General features: G+C 40.6%; 1 protein-coding gene across 1 annotated transcript in view; it reads right to left on the bottom strand.

The window, feature by feature from the left end:
- Window positions 1–6,593, bottom strand: part of LOC143784401 (fibrillin-2-like) — a 254,227-nt gene extending 247,634 nt beyond the window's left edge. Inside the window, exon 1 of the mRNA XM_077272616.1 lies at window positions 6,457–6,593. The gene's annotated coding sequence lies outside the window, so the exon portion shown is untranslated. The remainder of the gene's footprint in view (window positions 1–6,456) is intronic.
- Between the last annotated feature and the right edge of the window lie 1,596 nt (window positions 6,594–8,189).

The following is an 8,189-nucleotide window of genomic DNA, read 5'->3' on the forward strand; positions in this document are numbered from 1 at the left end:
TCCAAATAGTTTGTGATAAAACTGTGTTTCAGAGACAAATCAGAAGGCTAGATTTATACTGCAAAATTGTTCAGCCTAATATTGGGGTGCAGCCAGGAGACCCAATTAGCAAATCCAAATTGTTTGTGATAAAAATGTGTTTCAGAGACAAATCAGAAGGACAGATTTCCATTTAAAATCGTTTGGCCTATTATTGAGGTGTAGCCACGAGGCCTAATTAGCTAATCCAAATTGTTTGTGATAAAACTGTGTTTCAGTGAAAAATCAGAGGCGAGATTTTCACTTAAGAATCATTAGGCCAAATATTGGGTGCAGCCAGGAGGCTCAATTAGCTAATCCAAATAATTTGTGATAAAACTGTGTTTCAGTGACAAATCAGAAGGACATATTTCCACTTATCATTAGGCCTAATACTGGGGTGCAGCCAGGAGGCCCAATTAGCTAATCCAAATCGTTTGTGATAGAATTGTGTTTCAGTAACAAATCAGAAGGCCACATTTCGTCGTCAAAATCTTTAGGTATAACAGTGTTTTTCAAGCACACTATCTGAGAAAATAAATAGTGATTGTTCATTTAGTGACAGGTGACTGACAGCTGTGGGCCAAAGGTTGTGAAAAAGGAGGCTACAAGAGACCAATGCTACATACACATGAGTCAGAAAAAGTAACGTTGTGGTGGAATGGGGAATAGGCTTGGTGTTCGACGTGTATGTGGGTTACGTGTTAATGTTAATGAAAGTTCAACTGAACAAACACTGTCTCATCATATCCAAAGACCACTGACAACATCTGCTACTGGACGGGTTACTCCACTCCCTTTCTTTGGCAGCTGCACAGCTGTCTGCTGTAGATAAGGCTCAGAAAGAGCATGTGCTTCAGTGGATGGCAAGCACTGCATCAAGTGGCTTCTCCTCTTCTTCCACCTTAACATCACACATAGTGCAATCCTCAGAGGTGGCAACGCAATCACCCTTGTTTCTCCCCAACTGACTGTGAGGAACCACAGATGGGCCATTCTGCAGAGCTGTTCACAAATTCTATTCCATGGGCATCAGAGGTCTGCTCCAAAGATTCACAGAATCCATAGGAGGAAAGCATCTGCACTGATGCCCAAAATCTTTTCATGTTGGATCCAGAGCCGGGCGAAATAGGGTCCTAGTAGAATCTGGACCTTCATCACCAGACATTAACCACCAGGGGTGGAAGTGATATTGATGAGACTCAGATACCAGAGGGGCACGCGGACTGTACTGTGGTGCCAGGGCAGGAAGAGAAGGATGATTCTCAGGGTGAGGAGTGTGAGAACAGAGAGGATGACAATGTGGTTGTAGATCGCACTTGGTGTGAACTCAGAGGTATGCAGCTGAGTAGCTCAGCAGAGGGGGTGGAAGTGGAGGAAAACAAGGAGGTTGCGGCTTCCCACACAGGCACAAAGTCATGCAAATATGACAAGAACTCAATCCTCAGCCCCAACTCTGGCACATGCACAATCAACATGTCTTAGTGTGGAAATCCAACTGTGCTAACATGCGGACTAGCGGGCCTCGTCAACAACCTGCCGTCCCATCAATCACAACTGCTGCTTCTTCCTCCGTGACTTTGCCAAGTCTTCTCATCACTATTCCGGTCATCAACATGATGGAGCACACTTTGAATAGTCTGTTTGAGGAGGTGGTGGTCCCAGAGGAAGAGATGGAAGCAGAGGAGGATGCAGAAGTGATAAAAATATCTCAAATTTCTGGACTGTCGTCGCACAGGTGGGAGCCATGAGAGTGTGGCTTATAGTGATCAAGATGGACTCATGGTACCATATAAACTGTTAGCGAAGGTACAGGAGCTGAGGAACAAATGGAGGAGGTTGAGGTGATGGACGCACAACAGTGAGGCGATGAATAGGATAATGATCTCCTCTCTGTTGTTCGTGGTTGGTTGGAGGGGATGGAGGAAGCAACCTTGAGTGTTACCCCGTCACCAACACACCATGGACTTGGACATCATGGAAGCGATCGACACATGAGCACCTTCTTGCTGCACTATCTTCAACATGATGGCAATATTCTTAGGGTTAGAAATAGTGCTGACTACTGGGTTGCCACTCTGTTAGATCCAGAGTACAATGGTAAATTTAGCCAGATGCTTCCCCCCTTAACAGGGATCAGCGCAAGCTGGAGTATCATAACATGCTTGTAGTCAAATTTTAGAGTTGTTTTCCCGAATATAGCAGTGTGCATCCCAGTTCAAGATGTCTGACTGCGGGAACGTCAAGGCATCATCTCAAAAACATTAGCAGCAGCAACAGTGTAAGTGGCATAGGCAATTTCTATGAGTTGTTTCACACATTTTTTAGACCAGCCCGAGCACCAGCAGAACAGAATACAAGTCTGAAAGGTTGTGAACGACTGAACAGGATGGTGCAGGAGTATCTGGAGCTCAATATGAATGCCACCAGGGGGGTTTGGACCCTTTTGCATTTTGGTCTTCAAAAATGGAGAAGTGGCCTAAGCTTGCCTGTAATGCCTTGGAGGTTATGTCATGCCCATCAGCCAGTGTTCTCTCAGAACGTGTTTTCAGTGCTGCTGGTGTACTCTAGACATATAAGCGCATCCGACTGTCTCTTGAAAGTGTAGACTGCCTAACTTTCATCAAAATTAACAAGTCATGGATCTTCAATGACTTGCACCCCAGTCACAGACTAGTCAGACTAGGCGATGGTGTAGTTTTTAGTGTCATGCATTGATATCAAATTATTGCAGCCTGTGCCACCTTTGTTGTGGCTTCTGTGTTTGCTGTTGCTACTGCTACTGCTACTGATGTTACAAACAATTTTTTTAATTGTGGAGACTCCATCTGGTCTGTTCTCTGTAGTGGAAGGTGTATCAAAGGCTTATTATACTGTTTCTACTCTGTGGAAATTGATGCTACTTTAGTGCTGTGTGACAATATTTTTTTAAATGTGGAGACTCCAAGTTGGATCTCCATCTAGTGGGCTGCCTGTGTAAGTAGGGCTCCCAGACTGGCAGTCAAGTTAGTACTAAGATTAATTTAGTTGTATGAGAAAATAACGTGAGCAAAATTTTGCATTTTATAAGCATATAAATGTATATATTCAGATATAATTTCTACCATCTGGCCACTCTTCTTCATAGCTTATAAGCGTACCTGTCCTTTAACACTAAACCTATTCAAAGGCATTATCTTGCGGTGTTATCCATCGCGACAAGTTTAAATTGCCTTTAGTGCAAAAGCAGTCTATCCAGAAACTTTCCCAATTGTCATGTTCCATAACTTTTAATCCACTCTTTTTGAGTGGAAACCTTGTCCTCATCGGTATTCTACCAGCATAGTAGGTGCTGGAACTTTCTTCCTCTCACTTTCTAACATGTATTTCCCCTCCAATGCCTTGCCTACCCCGAACAAAAAGCTTGCCTTGACAGGAGAGCAGGAGTAAAGAAACAAAGACTTGCCCCCATTTCCTGTAATGTTTCTCAGCATCAACGTTGCTAAAGGTGGATTTGGCTTGACAACAGACATTATACAGCAAGTTAGATAGAAAGGAAACACATAGTACCCAGCAGTTTGGAGTGATCTCTCATTGGTAAGGCAACATAAACTGTGGATAAAGTGATTTGCAGATTTCCTCTTTAGCACATATCTATCAACTGAATTTGTCTGAAAATACAGTGACCATTTCATTGACTATGGTTTCAGTGGATGCCATCTTGATGATTTAGCAGACAATTAAGGACATTTTCTTAGTTATATACTTTATTGCCTTTCTAGACAAACATATGGCCTAGTTTTTCCCCTCACTCATCATTCAGCCATTTCTCTATAACCCACAGGACTGTCCCCACCCCTAGCAATTTGGGAGGATCGTCATGTAAGCCCCCCACATGGCACGTGATCCAATTATGGCATAGTAGTCAAGCTAGAATTACCATGAACATAATAGTAAAACTATTCAATAAAATGTAGGAAATTTAACATTGAACTAATTTTTTAAATATTATTTCCGGATATTTTAGTATCTGTTGTTCCCATTACATAGGAGCACGATGGACATGGGGCTCCAGTTCTAATTTATGTAACTAATATCATGGAAGGCAAATATGTTCCACATTAACTCCCACAGACTTCAATAACCTTACTATATGGTACAGAGCATGCATTCCATATACTGATAAAAATCTAATTTACCACACTAGTACAGAACATAGACATTATCCTTTTATGGACTAACGTATATAAGTTCTTAGAAGGGCTGAATGAGCAACAATAGGTATAAAATGGCAGCTCGAAGCCTTGAATCAGGAGAAAGGTTAGAACGAATTGTATTGAATTTATCTTTATTTCTGCAAATCAGGTTCATATATTTAATCTGCATAATGCACATATAACCTTCATGTCCCAACATCTCGCAGCTTTCAGCCACAGTTCATTTGAAGCCAACCGGATGGCTCTGAGACAATTCACAGCTGCGGGACAGCCCTGTTTTCCACTTGCTAACGGCAACAAGATCTCAACTTCACTACCATCACACGCAACGCGCCCTTTTCGAAAAATAGAAAAGAAGAAAAATCATCTCATTCAAACTAGCAAAGATTATACAAATGGTTGTCTGGAATGGAACATGGGATTTCGGCATGATGTAAAATTACTGCATGGTGTTTCAGTAATAGAACATCTCATACTGTCCTATTCTAATAAAAAAAAGAAGCTTGAGTGCTTGAGATAGCAGAATGAACAAAAGGGACCTACAGAGCAGCGAAAAGCATAATTGGAAATATGTTATCAAATCAGAACTTATAAGAAACCATATCAATGCTTGGTCAAGGAAGGAGTATTAGCATGGAACATTGTTATATGCATTTCCACATAGTTAACAGATGGCAAAAATCTGCAGGACTAAGTAAAAGTCTGTATTACAGGACAGCGATAGACATATATACAGATAGAGAGATAGAGAGTTAGCTAGATAGATAGATGTAAGAATATTCTATGCAGCAGTAGTGAAGTCTAAACTTCATATATTCCTTGTTTGCATACGCCTTAGTGCTTACAGAGTGCTGCTGTATTCTTTTCGCTTGTAGATATATAGATTGAAAGATAGATTGATATGGAAAAACTAGAGCAGCACCAAAATAATGAAGGTGCAAAGCCTCCCTGGTAACAACCAAAACATCCAGATATGAAGAACAACTTGAGTCAGAATGACAAAAATAGTGAGAAATGTGGTTTTTAATAGAGTTGAGCGAATTTTTCAAAATTCGGTTCCGGTTATGATTGGCGGCGAATATTGTTTTTGCAATGTTCGCCGAACACAGCTGAACGACATTAGAGTCAATGGGAGTAGAAATGAATGAATATGTTCTGAACCAATCATCAAACATAAATTCGGCACGAATAGGGCACCAATTTGGCAAATTTAGATTCAGCGACCGATTCCGAACATATACGCTCAACTCTAGTTTTTAATTGCCTATTGTGGTGACATTTCGATTAAAAAAATGAGAACCTTCCTTTAGATAGATAGATTTGGTAGGAATACATTATATGGTTGTAATGCAGTCCACATTTCATATATTCTTTGTTTGCATACATCTTAGTGGTTACGGAGTGCTGCTGTATTCTTTTGCTTGTAGATAGATAAATAACTAGATAGAGCACAAAAATTGCACTGCTGCTTTCACTCATTCACTTGAATCACTACTTTTCAGTAGGCGGAATGCATTAGAAGAAACCATATATATCATAAAAAAGTGCTAAAAGTCACAAAAAATAGCAAGAGTAAAAAAACAACAGAAAAGTAATTCAAAACCCCTGCAGTGCATATATGTATGGGGAAAATGGGATATCACAAAAGGATTAAAAAGTGAATGGAACAAATCAGAATTTTCAGCCACAAAGCATCCACATTACAATTATGTCCTGGTTCCCTGATCACTAAGACCTATTCATGGAAGTGACACTGCAGACTCCATCAAGTGACACAAGCAATTTTACACTTGTCCCGCGACAGAATCTTAAAGTCCCCGCAGTCTCACATTTGTAGTAAGATGCAGTGTGATGCAGAGATCACACTACTGTTGGTTGCACATTAGAAACCTGCTTGCACATCAAGGAGAAGTTCCTTCTCATAGCAGTCTGTTCTCTTCTGTCTGCAGCAAGCCACTCACATCTGGAGCTGGACAACATTCCGTTTTAGATTTTACTGTTACTTTAGGAATATTAACAATTGCTTGAAAAAGTTACAAAACTCTCAATAGTCTAATATATAGGCGGTAGCTTACACTGGAATGTGTTCGCAGATTAGTTAGCCTTAGAAATAGACATCCACAAATTATAATTTCTTCAAGATGCCTCAAAATATATTTGAGATCAAAGACAAATTTTTTTTATCCCCTTTGCATAGAGTGAGAATGAAACAGAGATACATATATGTATGTACGGCATATACCTTCAGGTCCCGGAGAGTGGTAAAGTGTCCAGAGGTTCTTTTGTTTAGTGGAGACTGGACAGAAAAGAAAGGAGTAAAGTTGTGTTCCCTGGGATGGGAGCAAAAAAAAAAAAAAAAAGGTAGTGCTTCACCCAAATTGGGCATGGGGAGTGTCTTCTACTGGGTGCATAAAGAAGTGCAAACCTCCCACATTCTTTATCCAAAAGTTTCTAACTTGAGTAGAGGGTGGGGGGAAGCAGAAAAGGAAGGGAGGGGGTAGGGAGGGGGAGTTGTAGACATAATCACCTAAAAGATTCAGTCTATGTTCATTGCAGATCATTCCAGAATGCTTTCCACTTAATCCAATCCAACACTAGCACTATAAATCAAGTTCTGGCTTGGAATCATCAGCTCATTTATGTTATTTTTTTTGTTTATTGGAAGAGCAATATACGTGTTTGAAGAGGTGATTCGACAGTTTGGCAAAATACAACTAGAGTATGTACATGTCTACTTTCAGCTTTTCCTGTCTGACAAAAACATTGTCTCAAAATGGTAGATATTCTTAGCGTCAAACGCTAATTTTTTTAATTAAAAGGATGAGAAAGTGACTTTTTTTCCAAAGTGCAAACAAAAAGTTTAGCACACTTTCTGAAAAAAGGGTGGTATCTAAGAGAAAAGGACCCAATAAGCCTTAATGGATCCTAAGGACCAGCAAGGGTCAGAAATTAAGTTGCCTCACTTTGTGGAAGAGTAATAAGAGCCTCACAAGCATTCACTAGGAGCCAAAAAGTCTATTTCTGGTCTGCTCTGAAGGACAAATTGTGGTTGCCGAGAAGTAAGGTACCCAATGGCTATATACAGACACACATAGATCTCTAGGAGGGACATACTAGGGGCAGGAACTATGGACAGGGGACACACAATGAAAAAAGAAATCTGACTAGAATTGTACAGATTTCTCATATTATCCGAGCCAAAAAACGTAAGAAATAGAGACGAATGTGCTCAAATAATTGACTATGCACCACAGTGTTGCCATACCTGTGGAGATTTTGCACCTTGGGCTTTCATACAAACTGGCCACAACCTATGGCTTAGATTGAAAGTGCAGCAATCCAATGAGTAGCCAAAGAGCCAACCTTCAATAGCCCAAAAGCTTCATTTCTCTGTGCATAAAGTGCATAAATGTAGCCATCATTTAACACCTTCACGACTGTAGAATTTTACATTTTTGCACTTTTGTTTTTTTGTCTCCATCTTCCCAGAGCCAAATTGTCTCTTCAGAGAGGAAGAGGACTAGAACTCCAGTGCCACCTATTGGAAGTAGCAATTCTAACAGTCAATGTCGACCCTTTAACGAGCCCTGTCACATGACTTAGGATAATAGCCAAACCAGAATCTCAATTTGCAGACACTGTGTTTCGGGTACTGCCCCTCGTCAGTGCAAAGTGGAGATCTGGTTTGGTTGAATGAGAGGCATCTGACCGGGGTCCAAGAAGTATCATTTCTCCTTGTGGAGAGTGACATGTTAAGCATGTTGAGATGAGGAGCCATAACCCAGAGCCATAACTTTTCTGTCATTAAGGGGTGAGCAGCAGTGGTCATAGCCACTGATAAAAGCTGATGCTAGACTTGATGTTAGTCAAAATATATACTAGTACCAGTCTAAATGAAAAGCTTGTTAAAGAAGGAAGAGCATTCACTTTATTCAGAGATGAGACTCAGATGGTCCCCACTGGTTTGGGGGAACC

This window comes from Ranitomeya variabilis, chromosome 1 (assembly GCF_051348905.1).
Source record: "Ranitomeya variabilis isolate aRanVar5 chromosome 1, aRanVar5.hap1, whole genome shotgun sequence".
Lineage (NCBI taxonomy): Eukaryota > Metazoa > Chordata > Amphibia > Anura > Dendrobatidae > Ranitomeya > Ranitomeya variabilis.